At 36.5% G+C, this 14,353-nt stretch overlaps 1 non-coding gene across 1 annotated transcript; it reads right to left on the bottom strand.

Moving 5' to 3' along the window:
• Nucleotides 1-7,728: 7,728 nt before the first annotated feature.
• On the bottom strand, nt 7,729-7,836 carry LOC112753932 (small nucleolar RNA R71). The gene has a single exon (XR_003178292.1). It is a non-coding gene; the product is annotated as a small nucleolar RNA R71 (small nucleolar RNA).
• Nucleotides 7,837-14,353: the final 6,517 nt, after the last annotated feature.

The following is a 14,353-nucleotide window of genomic DNA, read 5'->3' as shown; positions in this document are numbered from 1 at the left end:
TAGAGCTTATGTATGAAGAGATTGATGCTGAGACTGTAAAAGGGAAGGTGAAACATGTGAAAAAAATTATACAAACTTTTTGAAAAATATGACAAGAATTCTCTTCCACCTGTTCAAGCACAAGGACCTAGTATTCAATCTTCATCCATGGCCCATACCCCTGAAAGTGCAAGCAAGAAGCGACTTGCAATTGTTGGTGTAAGTAATGTTTCACATATTAAATTCTCTTATTAATTGTCATTATTCTATAATAACAAGATGTGATTATTTCTATTTTGATAGAAATTGATGAAACGTAACCATCAAGCTGAGGTCTCTAGTGGAAAGAATCCACTTGATACATACTTGGAGGAGCCACTTTTGTCAAAGGATTGCTTTGAAGATTTAGATATTTTGGAATGGTGGAAATTATATGAGAGTCGTTATCTGAAGTTATCAATCATGGCACGTGACTTATTGAGTATTCCAATTACTACGGTTGCATCGGAATCTGCCTTTAGTATTGGAGCTCATGTCATTAACAAATATAAAAGTCGAATGTTGCCAGAAAATGTTGAGGCTGTGATTTATACTCGCAATTGGAATAAAGGCTTTGTTGATGGTAATTACATTGTTAGTTACTAATTTAATATTTATATAAAATTTAAGTATTTATATCTTATTCTAAATTTGGGTATTCTTCTAATTGCAGGTGAAGGCGAAGGTGAAGATGAGAATCCTCAAGGTGCTAGGAAAGGTGGTGTTTCAACTTCTGGATCAGATTCAAATTTTATTGATTTAGAAGTTGATAATTGATTTATGTGTGTTGATTTAAGGATTTTTTTGGGTGTCTTGTTGATTTATGAATTATGTTGTGTTTTGTTTTAATTATGGTAGAATTTATGTGTGGATTATGTGTTTGTTTTGTTATTATTATGCACTTATGTTTGAGACTTTGAGACTTATTATTTGTTATGTTATTTTTATTATTGTTAATTTCAATCAAAAAAGTTATTATGGTTAATTATAATTTTTATGGATTAATAATTAATTTAAGATATTATTCTATATATTAAAAAACAAATTTGATGGAATAATTTTATTATAAAGTAAAATAATTGTTAGTACTTACTACTTAGTATGTTAAATTGAATTTTATTGAATTTTATCATAAAAGAAAAAAATTGGTAAAAAAAAAAAAGCGGGTTGGCGGGGCGGGGTAGCAAGTTGAGCCCATATTAGTTTGGCGAGGCGGGCCGGCCCACCCCATATTTGGGCAGGCTTTGGCGGGGCGGGGCAGGCCAGCCCGCTTTGCCACCCCTACTTGTATATATCTTAGTTACTTATAGTTTTATTTGCATGTTGCATGGTAGAGTAAATAAATTTGGTAAAACAACAAAGAATCTTTAAGAAATTCCTTTTAGAGCGTTCTATTGATTAGATTTGAAAACTCGTTTTTAAACTTGCTTGAAGTATTCTTTGTTATGGAACATAAAAAAGAGCTTGAACAAAACACTTAGTGAGATTTGAGCTTCAATTGTGTGGTTGCACACTTTTAACCACAAATTTTGTTATTGTGTGTTATACTCCTTTTATGATTGTGATCTTAGATTTGCTTGAATCTTTATGTCCTATATTTGGTGTTTTGTATGCATCCAGTATGATTGAGGCCATTTTTTGAAATTGAACTCACTAACCCATATGGCCAACCCTTATATCTACCCTTGTAAACCACTTTTAAGCCTTTTAATTCTCCTTTTTTTGTTCTAATATTAAGCACATCTTTTACCCTAAGTGAAAGACCATTATGTCCATGAATTGTATCTTTGATTAGCTTGGGTTGAGTGTGTGTGTTAAAGTGTAGGGGGAATTTGTGGGAAAACATTGGTAGTTAATTTACTTTGGGTCTTCATTGGAAAATTTTGGAAAAAAAAATGGGTAAACACTCATGCATTCATTACTTAAAACATATGCATCTCTCTTATATGATAAAAGAAAAAAAATTTTGTGTACATACTTTGTTTAAAAAAAAGAAAAAAAAAAGAGAAAAAGAAAAGAAATGAAAGAAATGGCAATAAGAATGTAAATAAAGGATGCATATGTGTTTGAATTAGAAAGAAGATGCATGAGTGAATGTGAGAAAAGGAAAAGAATGGGAAGTTAGGTTGTTTCTTGATTATAAATAGGTTAATATAGGATTAGGTGGGATACTTGAGCTAATCAAAGGTTCAATTTGCTAGTCCACTTAACCATATTAATCATACCCTTATCCTAACCCCATTACAACCCTCCGAAGACCTCATGATATTTGTATTCATGCATCAAGTATTAGTTGATTGTTAGATGACTTGCAAATCTTTGAGAAACGTGATTAAAGGAGAATTGAGTGATTAAGCCTTACACACTGAGCGATTAGAGTGTAAACACATCCGGTGAGGGGTTCTATCGCTCAATTCTATGTCTCCATCTCTCATATTGTATCTTCTCGCAAGTTGCTTGTTATTTTTTGAAAACTTCAAATCATATATTTGGACATTGATTATATTGCTATATTTTCTTGTCTTGGCCCTAAGACTTGTTTTGGATTGATTGAAATTCTATTGTTTGTTTTTGCCAAACTCAATAGAAATTATAGTATATATATAAATAGATAGCATTTAGTATAGTTGCATGAATGTAGGTAGTTGCATTTAATAAATTGCTTGCCCTCCTTATCCTTCTCCTTTGATTGTGATTAGCATGAGGACATGTTATTGTTTAAGTATGGGGAATTGATGAATCCATATTTGACGATGTATTTTGGTTTGATTTGAGTGGATTTCATCACATAAACCCACATTTATTCATCCAAATAGCATACTTTTGTGTTCTCTCCCTAAATTGAGCTTAATTGTAAACACATGCTATTTTACGCTTATTTTAATCACTTTTATCCACCTTTTATCCCATTCGATGTCTTGATGGTTTTGATGAGTAATTTCAGGTGTAATAGGTTGGAATGGCTTGATAAGAGTGGAACAAAAGCATGGAATTGGGAGAAAGCATGAAGAAAACAAAGGAGAAGCACACATTGGAGTATGCGTGCGCACAACCTACTGTGCGTACGCACAAGAACCACACAGCCATGTGTGCGTACGCACACGTCCCAGCACGTGACTCACTTAATGGCAATTTCTAGGCCTCCAGATCCCAGTTTTTGGACTTTCTGAAGCTGATTTTGCCTATATTAAGGAAGGCCTCACTCCATGTGAAGAGGGGGAGAAATTAGGGTTAGTTTAGCATTATGTAGGTTATTTTCTAGAGAGAGAAGCTCCCCCTTCTCTCTAGAATTAGGGTTTCTTAGTTTAATTTCTTGTAATTTCTATGTTTAATTCCTGTTTTCATCTAGTTTCTTCTACATTTCTTTGTTATCTTGTCTTAATTTCCTTAGTTTATCTTGTTAATTTCTCATTTTCCTTACTTTTTATGTTTATGAGCACTCTTGTTATTTTAATTTACATTTAATGCAATTTATGTTTTCATGTCATTTATTGCTTTATTGAGTTGTTATCCTTACTTTCCTTGCTTGGCAGTTGTAGCATTTATTATTTCTTGTCATTTTCATGCTTTCCTTTTATGCCCATGATGAGCGGATAATTTATACGTTTTTTGGCATTGTTTTTATATAGTTTTTAGTATGATTTAGTTAGTTTTTAGTATATTTTTATTATTTTTTAAATAAAAATCACATTTCTAGACTTTACTATGAGTTTGTGTATTTTTCTGTGATTTCAGATATTTTCTGGCTGAAATTGAGGGACTTGAGCAAAAATCATATTCAAAGGCTGAAGAAGGACTGCAGATGCTGTTGGATTTTGACCTCCCTGCACTCAAAGTGGATTTTCTGGAGTTACAGGAGTCCAAATGGTGCGCTCTTAATTGCGTTGGAAAGTAGACATCTAGGGCTTTCCAGCAATATATAATAGTCTATACTTTGCCCGAGTTTAGACGATGCAAACTGGCGTTCAACGCCAGCTTTCTGCCCTATTCTGGAGTTAAACGCCAGAAACAGGTTGCAAAGCAGAGTTAAATACCAGAAACAGGTTACAAACTGGCGTTTAACTCCAAGAAAGACCTCTACACGTGAAAGCTTCAATGCTCAGCCCAAGCACACACCAAGTGGGCCCAGAGGTAGATTTCTGCATCATTTACTCATTTTTGTAAACCCTAGTAACTAGTTTAGTATAAATAGGACTTTTTACTATTGTATTGGCATCTTTGGATCATCTCTAGAACACATTATGTAACTTTTACGTTCTGAGACCTCCATGGGAGGCTGGCCACTCGGCCATGTCTACCCTATTTTCACTTATGTATTTTCAACGGTAGAGTTTCTACACACCATAGATTAAGGTATGGAGCTCTGCTGTTTCTCATGAATTAATGCAAAGTACTATTGTTTTTCTATTCAACTCAAGCCTATTTCTTCTCTAAGATATTCATTCGCACACAAGAACATGATGAATGTGATGATTATGTGACGCTCATCATCATTCTCACTTAAGAACGCGTGCCTGACAAACACTTCTGTTCTACATGCAAACAAGCTTGAATGCGTATCTCTTAGCCTCCTGATCTATGATCAGAGTCTTCATGGTATAGGCTAGAATTATTGGCGGCCATTCTTGAGATCCGGAAAGTCTAAACCTTGTCTGTGGTATTCCAAGTAGGATCTGGGAAGGGATGGCTGTGACGAGCTTCAAACTCGCGAGTGCTGGGCGTAGTGACAGATGCAAAAGGATTACTGAATCCTATTCCAGCATGATCGAGAACCGACAGATGATTAGCCGTGCGGTGACAGCGCATTTGGACCATTTTCACTGAGAGGACGGGATGTAGCCATTGACAACGGTGATGCCCAACATACAGCTTGCCATGGAAAGGAGTATGAGTGATTGGATGAAAGCAGTAGGAAAGTAGAGGTTCAGAAGGAATAAAAGCATCTCCATATGCTTATCTGAAATTCTCACCAATGAATTATATAAGTATTTCTATCCTATTTTATATTTTAATTATATTTTAATTATTAAAACTCTATAACCATTTGAATTCGCCTGACTGAGATTTACAAGGTGACCATAGCTTACTTCAAGCCAACAATCTCCGTGGGATCAACCCTTACTCACGTAAGGTTTATTACTTGGACGACCCAGTGCACTTGCTGGTTAGTTGTGCAAAGTTGTGACAAAGAACTAAGATTATGAACGTGCGTATTAAGTTTTCAGCGCCGTTACCAGGGAATGAACGATCACGATTTTGTGCACCAAGTTTTTGGCGCCGTTGCCGGGGATCGTTCGAGTTTGGACAACTGATGGTTCATCTTGTTGCTCAGATTAGGTAATTTTATTTTAATTTTAAGCTTTTTGTTTTTATTATTTTTATTTTCGAAAAATTTTCAAAAAAAAATTTAATTATTCTATGTTCTTCAGAATTTTTAAGAATGAATTCTAGAGTTTCATGAGATATGTTGAAGCCTGGCTGGCTGTAAAGCCATGTCTAAATTCTTTTGGACTGAGTTTTCTTCTTCACATGCTTGAACTATGTATGCTGAAGCTTGGCTGGCCATTGGCCATGTCTAGTGTTTTGGACCGGAGCTTTCACTGAAAGCTTGGCTGGCTAGTAAGTCATGTCTAATTCCTGGACCGGAGCTTTAGACTAACATTGCATGATTCCTGGAATTCTCATTAAAAATTTTGAAATCCTTATTTTTCTTTTCCAATTAATTTTCGAAAAAAATCCAAAAAAATTTTAATAAAACCATAAAAACCAAAAATTTGATGTTTCTTGTTTGAGTCTTGTGTCAATTTTAAGTTTGGTGTCAATTGCATATTTTTTATTTTTCTTAAAATTTTTGAAAACTCATGCATGATGTTCTTCATGATCTTCAAGTTGTTCTTGATGAATTTCTTTGTTTGATCTTTAAATTTTTCTTGTTTGGTATCTTTTCTTGTGTTTCATATGCTTTTTCAATTTGTTAGTATCTAAAGTTTGAAAATTTCTAAGTTTGGTGTCTTGCATGTGTGTCTTTTCTTAAAAATTTTCAAAAATAAGTTCTTGGTGTTCATCTTGACATTCAAAGTGTTCTTAGTGTTCATCTTGATATTCAAAGTGTTCTTGCATGCATTAGTTGTTTTGATTCATGATTTTCATGTTTTGTTTTATTTTTACTGTTTAATAAAAAGAAAAAAAGAGAAAAACAACAAAATGACAACTTTTTTTCTCTTTCTTCATTAAAAATTCAAAAAAATAAAAAATATATTTTCCTTATTTCACTCATAATTTTCGAAAATTTGATTTGATTTAGTTAAAAGTTTTTAAATTTAATTGTTTCTTATGGGTCAAGTCAAATTTTCAATTTAAAAATTATATCTTTTTCAAATCTTTTTCAAAAATCAAATCTTTTTTCATTTTTTTCTTTCATATTTTTGAAAATTTCAAATTGATTTTCAAAATCTTTTTCTTATTTTATAATTTCAAAATCTTTACTAACAACTAATGTGATTGATTCAAAAAAAATTTTTACTTGCCTATTAAGAAAGGTTCAATCTTTAAATTTTAGAATCATATCTTTTTGTTTCTTGTTAGTCAAGTAATCAACTTTAATTTCAAAAATCAAATCTTTTTAAATTTTCTTTTCAAATCTTTTTCAAAATGATTTTCAATCATATCTTTTTTCAAAACTTAATTTCAAAATCTTTTCTAACTTCTTATCGTTTCAAATTTGATTTTCAAATCTTTTTCAATTAACTACTTGACTTTTTGTTTGATTTTAAAAGTTTTCTATTTCAATCATATCTTTTTCAAAACCACCTAACTACTTTTCCCTCTCTAATTTTCGAAAATTACTAACCCCTTTCTCAAAAAATTGTTTTAATTAACTAATTATTTTAAATTTTAATTTAATTTTATTTCTCTTCCTAATTTTCGAATTCTAATTAATTAATTTAACAAAAACAAAAATATTTTCCTTTTATTTCAATTTAAAATTCGAATTCTCTTCCCCTCTCATCTCTTTCTAATTATTTATTTATCTACTAACACTCCTCTTCCACTCAAAATTCGAACCCCCTCTTCTCCTTTTTCTATTCTTTCCTTCTTCTACTCACATAAAGGAATCTCTATACTGTGACATAGAGAATTCCTCTTCTTTTCTGTTCTCTTCTTTTTCATATGAGCAGGAACAGGGATAAAGACATTCTTATTGAAACTGATCCTGAACTTGAATGGACTCTTAAGAGGAAACTAAGAGAAGCTAAAGCACAAAACTCTGGAGAGGACCTAACTGAAATTTTCGAAAAAGAAGTAAAGATGGCCGAAACCAATAACAATGGTGGAGGTGCAAGGAAGATGCTTGGTGACTTTACTGCGCCAAATTCCAACTTACATGGAAGAAGCATCTCAATCCCTGTCATTGGAGCAAACAATTTTGAGCTAAAGCCTCAATTAGTCTCTCTGATGCAACAGAATTGCAAGTTTCATGGACTTCCATCAGAAGATCCTTTTCAGTTCTTAACTGAATTCTTGCAAATCTGTGATACTATTAAGACCAATGGGGTTGATCTCGAGGTCTATAGGCTTATGCTTTTCCCGTTTGCTGTAAGAGACAGAGCTAGAATATGGTTGGACTCTCAACCTAAAGATAGCCTGAACTCTTGGGATAAGCTGGTCACGACTTTCTTAGCCAAGTTCTTTCCTCCTCAAAAGCTTAGAAAGCTTAGAGTGGATGTTCAAACTTTCAAACAGAAAGAAGGTGAATCCCTCTATGAAGCTTGGGAGAGATACAAGCAACTGACCAAAAGGTGTCCTTCTAACATGCTTTCAGAATGGACCATCCTGGATATATTCTATGATGGTCTGTCTAAATTATCTAAGATGTCATTGGACCATTCTGCAGGTGGATCCATTCACCTAAAGAAAATGCCTGCAGAAGCTCAGGAACTTATTGACATGGTTGTAAATAACCAGTTCATGTACACTTCTGAAAGGAATCCTGTGAGTAATGGGACACCTCAGAGGAAGGGAGTTCTTGAAATTGATACTCTGAATGCCATATTGGCTCAGAATAAAATATTGACTCAGCAAGTCAATATGATTTCTCAGAGTCTGAATGGATTGCAAGCTGCATCCAATAGTACTAAAGGAGCATCTTCTGAAGAAGAAGCTTATGATCCTGAGAATCCTGCAATAGCAGAGGTGAATTACATGGGAGAACCCTATGGAAACACCTATAATCCTTCATGGAGGAATCACCCAAATCTTTCATGGAAGGATCAACAGAAGCAACGCTTCAATAATAATGGTGGAAGAAACAGGTTTAACAGTAGCAAGTCTTTTCCATCATCTTCTCAGCAACAGACAGAGAATTCTGAGCAGAGTCTCTCTAGCTTAGCAACCATAGTCTCTGATCTATCCAAAACCACTCTCAGTTTCATGAATGAGGCACGGTCCTCTATCAGAAATCTGGAGGCACAAGTGGGTCAGCTGAGTAAGAAAATCACTGAAACTCCTCCTAGTACTCTCCCAGGCAATACAGAAGAAAATCCAAAAAGAGAGTGCAAGGCCATTGATTTGACCATCACGGCCGAACCTACAAGGGAGGAGAGGGAGGTGAATCCCAATGAGGAAGACCTCATGGGACGTCCTCTGAACACTAAGGGGTTCCTCAATGAGGACCTGAAGGAATCTGAGGCTCATACATAGACCATAGAGATTTCATTCAACCTACTTCTACCCTTCATGAGCTCCGATGAGTATTCTTCCTCTGAAGAGGATGAAGACATTACTAAAGAGCAAGTTGCTAAGTACCTTGGTGCAATCATGAAGCTGAATGCCAAATTATTTGGTAATGAGACTTGGGAAGATGAACCTCCCTTGCTCACCAATGAACTGAATGCATTGGATAGGCAGAAATTACCTCAAAAGAAATAGGATCCTGGTAAATTCTTAATACCCTGTATCATAGGCACCATGACCTTTGAGAAGGCTCTGTGTGACCTGGGGTTAGGCATTAACCTTATGCCACTCTCTGTAATGGAGAAATTTGGGATCTTTGAAGTGCAAGCTGCAAGAATCTCACTAGAGATGGCGGACAAATCAATGAAACAGGCTTATGGATTAGTAGAGGACTTGTTAGTAAAGGTTGAAGGCCTTTACATCCCTGCTGATTTCATAATCCTAGACACTGGGAACGATGAGGATGAATCCATCATCCTTGGAAGACCCTTCCTAGCCACAGCAAAAGCTGTGATTGATGTGGACAGAGGAGAGTTGGTCCTTCAACTAAATGAGGACAACCTTGTGTTTAAAACTCAAGGATCTCTTTCTGTAACCATGAAGAGGAAGCATGAAAAGCTTCTCTCACTGCAGAGTCAACCAAAGCCCCCACAGTCAAACTCTAAGTTTGGTGTTGGGAGGTCCCAACAATGCTCTGAACATCTGTGAGGCTCCATGAGAGCTCACTGTCAAGCTATTGACTTTAAAGAAGCGCTTGTTGGGAGGCAACCCAATGTTATTTAATTATATCTATTTATTTTCTATTTTTATTTTATGTTTTTTTTTTAGGTTGATGATCATGTGGAGTCACAAAAACTACTGAAAAATCAAAAACAGAATAAAAAATAGCATTAAAAACAGCTCACCCTGGAGGAAGAGCTTACTGGTGTTTAAACGCCAGTGAGAAGCATCAAACTGGCGTTTAACTCCAGAAAGAAGCATCAAGCTGGCATTAAACGCCAGAAACAAGCACCAGACTGGCGTTTAACGCCAGAACAGAGCATAGAATTGGCGTTAAACGCCAGAAACAAGCAGCAAGCTGGCGTTTAACGCCAGACATGCACTCTAAGGGCGTTTGCACGCCTAATTGGAGCAGGGATGCTAAGTCCTTGACCCCACTGGATTTGTGGACCCCACAGGATCCCTACTTACCCTACCTTTTCTTCTCTCTTCTTCACACCTTTTCATAACTCTTTTCGCCAAATACCCTTTACCAATCACCTCCATACCCCTTCCTTATATACCCTTAACCACTCACATCCATCCACTCTTCCCCATAAACCCCACCTACCTCCAAAATTCAAATTCTTTTCCCTCCCAAAATCCAACCCTAATGGCCGAAACCTACCCTTCCCCCCACCCCTATATAAACCCCTCAACAATACTCCATTTTCACACATTACAACCACCACTCCTCCCCCTTGGCCAAATACACCTTTTCCCTCCATCTCCTCCATTTTCTTCTTCTTCTACTACTTCTTTTCTTCTTTTGCTCAGAGACGAACAAACTTTTTAAGTTTAGTGTGGTAAAAGCGTTGCTTTTTGTTTTTCCATAACCATTAATGGCACCTAAGGCCAGAGAAATCTCAAGGAAGAGGAAAGGGACGGCAATTGCTTCCACCTCTGAGTCATGGGAGATGGAGAGATTCATCTCAAAGGTCCATCAAGACCACTTCTATGAAGTTGTGGCCAAGAAAAAAGTGATCCCTGAGGTCCCTGTTAAACTCAAAAAGAGCGAATATCCGGAGATCCGACAAGAGATTAGAAGAAGAGGATGAGAAGTTCTCTCTAATCCTATTCAACAAGTCGGGATCTTAATGGTTCAAGAGTTCTATGCAAACGCATGGATCACTAGAAACCATGATCAAAGTAGGAACCTGAATCCAAAGAATTGGCTTACAATGGTTCGGGAAAATACTTAGATTTTAGTCCGGAAAATGTAAGGTTGGCATTCAACTTGCCAATGATGTAAGAAAACGCACGCCCCTACACTAGAAGGGTCAACTTTGATCAAAGGTTGGACCAAGTCCTCATGGACATATGTGTGGAAGGAGCTCAATGGAAAGTTAACTCAAGAGGCAAGCCGGTTCAATTGAGAAGACCGGACCTTAAGCCTGTAGCTAGAGGATGGTTGGAATTCATCCAACGCTCAATTATTCCTACTAGCAACTGGTCTAAAGTTACTATAGACCGGGCCATCATGATCCATAGTATCATGATTTGGGAGGAAGTGGAAGTTCATGAGATTATACCTCAAGAACTCTACAAGGTGGCTGACAAGTCCTCCACTTTGGCAAGGTTAGCCTTCCCTCACCTCATTTGCCACCTTTACAATTCGGCTGGGATTGACATAGAGGGAGATATCCTCATTGATGAGGACAAGCCCATCACTAAGAAAAGGATGGAACAAACAAGAGATCATGGACCTCAACAAGAGTATGAGGAAATTCCTCACCATGAAATCCCTGAGATGCCTCAAGGGATGCACTTCCCTCCACAAAACTATTGGGAGCAAATCAACACCTCCCTAGGAGAATTAAGTTCTAACATGGGACAACTAAGGATGGAACACCAAGAGCACTCCATCATTCTCCATGAGATTAGAGAAGATCAAAGAGCTATGAGGGAGGAGCAACAAAGACAAGGAAGAGACATAGAGGAGCTCAAGAGCACTATTGGTTCTTCAAGAAGAGGAAGACGCCACCCTCACTAAGGTGGACTCGTTCCTTAATCTCCTTGTTCTTATTTTCCTGTTTTTCGATTTTTGAGCCTTATGTTTTATTCATGTTTGTGTCTTTACTATATGATCATTAGTGTTTAAGTGTCTATGTCTTAAAGCTATGAATGTCCTATGAATCCATCACCTCTCTTAAATGAAAAATGTTTTAATTACAAAAGAACAAGAAGTACATGATTTCGAATTCATCCTTTAAATTAGTTTAATTATTTTGATGTGGTGACAATACTTTTTGTTTTCTGAATGAATGCTTGAACAATGCATATGTCTTTTGAATTTGTTGTTTATGAATGTTAAATATGTTGGCTCTTGAAGAATGATGAAAAAGGAGAAATGTTATTTGATAATCTGAAAAATCATAAAATTGATTCTTGAAGCAAGAAAAAGCAGTGAATACAAAAGCTTGCGAAAAAAAAAAGAGAAAAGAAAATTGGCGAAAAAAATATAAAAGAAAGAAAAAGAAAAAGCAAGCAGAAAAAGCCAAGAGCTCTTTAAACCAAAAGGTAAGAGCAAAAAGCCAGTAACCCTTTAAACCAAAAGGCAAGGGTAATAAAAAGGATCTAAGGCTTTGAGCATCAGTGGATAGGAAGGCCCAAAGGAATAAAATCCTGGCCTAAGCGGCTAAACCAAGCTGTCCCTAACCATGTGCTTGTGGCGTGAAGGTGTCAAGCCAAAAGCTTGAGACTGAGCGGTTAAAGTCAAGGTCCAAAGCAAAAACAAAAAAAGAGTGTGCTTAAGAACCCTGGACACCTCTAATTGGGGACTCTAGCAAAGCTGAGTCACAATCTGAAAAGGTTCACCCAGTTATGTGTCTGTGACATTTATGTATCCGGTGGTAATACTGGAAAACAAAGTGCTTAGAGCCACGGCCAAGACTCATAAAGTAGCTGTGTTCAAGAATTAACATACTGAACTAGGAGAATCAATAACACTATCTAAATTCTAAGTTCCTATAGATGCCAATCATTCTGAACTTCAATGAATTAAGTGAGATGACAAAACTATTCAGAGGCAAAAAGCTACTAGTCCCGCTCATCTGGTTGGAATTTATAGTATATTCTTTTCTTTTTATCCTTTTTGATTTTCAGTTGCTTGGGGACAAGCAACAATTTAAGTTTGGTGTTGTGATGAGCGGATAATTTATACGCTTTTTGGCATTGTTTTTATATAGTTTTTAGTATGATTTAGTTAGTTTTTAGTATATTTTTTTAGTTTTTAAATAAAAATCATATTTCTGGACTTTACTATGAGTTTGTGTATTTTTCTGTGATTTCAGGTATTTTCTGGCTGAAATTGAGGGACTTGAGCAAAAATCAGATTCAGAGGCTGAAGAAGGATTGCAGATGCTGTTGGATTCTGACCTCCCTGCACTCAAAGTGGATTTTATGGATCTACAGGAGTCCAAATGGCGCGCTATCAATTGCGTTGGAAAGTAGACATCCAGGGCTTTCTAGAAATATATAATAGTCCATACTTTACCTGAGTTTAGATGACGCAAACTGGCATTCAACGCTAGCTTTCTGCCCTATTCTGGAGTTAAACGCCAGAAATAGGTTACAAACTGGCGTTTAACTCCAAGGAAGACCTCTACATGTGAAAGCTTCAATGCTCAGTCCAAGCACACACCAAGTGGGCCCAGAAGTGGATTTTTGCGTCATTTACTCATTTTTGTAAATCCTAGTAACTAGTTTAGTATAAATAGGACTTTTTACTATTGTATTGGCATCTTTGGATCATCTCTGGGACACATTATGTAACTTTTATGTTCTGAGACCTCCATGAGAGGTTGGCCACTTGGCCATGTCTACCCTATTTTTACTTATTTATTTTCAACGGTAGAGTTTCTACACACCATAGATTAAGGTGTGGAGCTCTGCTGTTCCTCATGAATTAATGCAAAGTACTATTGTTTTTCTATTCAACTCAAGCCTATTTCTTCTCTAAGTTATTCATTCGCACACAAGAACATGATGAATGTCATGATTATGTGATGCTCATCATCATTCTCACTTATGAACGCGTGCCTGACAAACACTTCCGTTCTACATGCAAACAAGCTTGAATGCGTATCTCTTAGCCTCCTGATCTATGATCAGAGTCTTCGTGGTATAGGCTAGAATTATTGGCGGCCATTCTTGAGATCCGGAAAGTCTAAACCTTGTCTGTGGTATTCTGAGTAAGATCTGGGAAGGGATGGCTGTGACGAGCTTCAAACTCGCGAGTGCTGGGCGTAGTGACAGACGCAAAAGGATTACTGAATCCTATTCCAGCATGATCGAGAACCGACAGATGATTAGCCGTGCGGTGACAGCGCATTTGGACCATTTTCACTGAGAGGACGGGATGTAGCCATTGACAACGGTGATGCCCAACATACAGCTTGCCATGGAAAGGAGTATGAGTGATTGGATGAAAGCAGTAGGAAAGCAAAGGTTCAGAAGGAATAAAAGCATCTCCATACGCTTATCTGAAATTCTCACCAATGAATTACATAAGTATTTCTATCCTATTTTATATTTTAATTATTAAAACTCTATAACCATTTGAATCCGCCTGACTGAGATTTACAAGGTGACCATAGCTTGCTTCAAGCCGACAATCTCCGTGGGATCGACCCTTACTCATGTAAGGTTTATTACTTGGACGACCCAGTGCACTTGCTGGTTAGTTGTGCGAAGTTGTGACAAAGAACTAAGATTATGAACGTGCGTATTAAGTTTTCAATGCCGTTACCAAGGAATGAACGATCACGATTTTGTGCACCAGCCCACCAAGTATTTGACAATATGCTTGGTTGGGTTTTTGCCTAGTTTTTCATACTCTTGG

The sequence above is a fragment of the Arachis hypogaea genome, chromosome 15 (assembly GCF_003086295.3).
Source record: "Arachis hypogaea cultivar Tifrunner chromosome 15, arahy.Tifrunner.gnm2.J5K5, whole genome shotgun sequence".
Taxonomy (NCBI): domain Eukaryota; kingdom Viridiplantae; phylum Streptophyta; class Magnoliopsida; order Fabales; family Fabaceae; genus Arachis; species Arachis hypogaea.
The sequence above is the reverse complement of the archived record's forward strand: the minus strand, read 5'-3'. Positions and strand labels throughout refer to the sequence as shown.